The following is a 1,888-nucleotide window of genomic DNA, read 5'->3' as shown; positions in this document are numbered from 1 at the left end:
AATGACTTGTTTTTTCAGGTGCACCAGAAGCGTCTGACTACTCTGCCATTTTGGCCCTGCCTCCCCCTGTGATTATGTTTTAAGAAAACAGTTCATTTGGTTCCAACAGCCCACTCAAAAATATGACTCTTGGATTGGCATTCATGCTGCATAATTTTGGGGGGCTATATCCTCACCATCAATTTTCATGATTTTTCTCTTTGTATAGATGTTAAAACTGAGGGGTGGTAACACTGCCGGAGCTGATTCTATAGCTAACTCATTCTAGCTCTCCATACTTTTTTCAATTTTTGAGCTTTGCTGTCATGTCTGACTTAGACTTCATCCTGTATCAGGTAAAGAACATGGTTTCAAGAGATAAAGGAGTATAGCAATTGTCAGATACATTTTTCTCTCCTTACCCTGCTAGAGAGCTAGCATACTATTCACCAAAACACAGTTTATATAAAGTGCTTATGTTTATAAAGTTGAAAATATTTCAGTTGTCAAAGTCAGTCTATTCCATAGAGGATACTTTTTAAGAAGAAGAATCCGAAAGAAAAATACACTTACGAGTTGCTGCTGTGAGATTTTAAAAATTCCAAAGATTATTATTCATGTCAAGTGTCATTGAAGATTGCTAAACTCTTGTTGCATCAGAGCAATACAGTTGACTCTGCACCCTTCTCCAAAGCACAGCTCACTTGGCAGGAGAGTACATGGCTATATGAGTTCTCCTGCTCTTGTCTCTAGATCTATTCAAAGCCAGGGGCTCTGAGATCATCTCAGCGTGCTTCAAATGGTTTCTAGGGAGGTACTTGTGCAAAAGTTACAAGAACTATTATATTTATAGTGTATAGCCAGAGCCAAACACCAAAGAGACTATATGAGGCATTAATTAAAACTACCTGGTGTCGCAGTGGTTAAGAGCTCAGGTGGCTAAACAAAAGGTTGGCAGTTCAAATCCACCATTCGCTCCTTGGAAACCCTATGGGGCAGCTCTATTCTGTCCTACAGTGTCGCTATGAGTTGAAATTGACTCGACGGCAAAGGGTTACCTGCCTGGTTGCTGTCCCTTAAATATTACACATATACCCTGCATCCATTCACCCTTCACACGCACATACTCTTTACATTCAAAAAAATGCAGTAAACTATGACAGTATTGAACAGCAATATTAATGTTCATGTCTCCCATACCAAAATAAATTAATTTCACTATGGAACACAGTGGCTTCACAATCTGACAGTCTTATTATTTCCTTTTATTTCAAGTAAGACAAGAAAACTAAAAAATTCTCAGATTTTTAATTGGAAACATCTGTGTTCTCATGCTAAAGAAAGAGGCACATATGTAATCATTTGGCTTTTACTTTTATGGGCACTATTAAATTTGTGATAGTAAGTATAAATGTTGATTTAGACAAAGCTTTGGCAACTATCCCACAAAGGCAGATCATTAGCACTAGTAATATAGTCTCTTCTTCAGTTAATGATATAAAACAGAGTTTTTATTTAATAACAAACCACATCAATTTTATCATTAGGTTTAGGATCTCATGAATTTTAAAATACAACTATTCCTTTATACACACACACACACAGATATATTGTTAAAGATAAAAGACAGAAACCACAAGAAAATATTGAAAGATTTATTAAAAATGTAATTTAAAAACATATAACAATTAAATTTGTATGAAGATAAATAGAAGAAAGGCATAGTACATGCAACCATAGATGGGGTTCTTCAGTTTAAAAAAAGCAGAAATTACAAAAGTAGCAAAAACTACACCAAAACAAATGATAAGGACTTTGTAGAGTTGCTGAAGGTGTTATTTTGATAAAAGGCTGTATGTGCCAGATTTACATTATACATACCAACTCAAAAACAAAACAGAAAGAAGCT

Source organism: Trichechus manatus, unplaced genomic scaffold, assembly GCF_000243295.1.
Source record: "Trichechus manatus latirostris isolate Lorelei unplaced genomic scaffold, TriManLat1.0 scaffold00158, whole genome shotgun sequence".
In the NCBI taxonomy this organism is placed as follows: Eukaryota; Metazoa; Chordata; class Mammalia; order Sirenia; family Trichechidae; genus Trichechus; species Trichechus manatus.
This window is presented reverse-complemented; position numbering follows the sequence as displayed.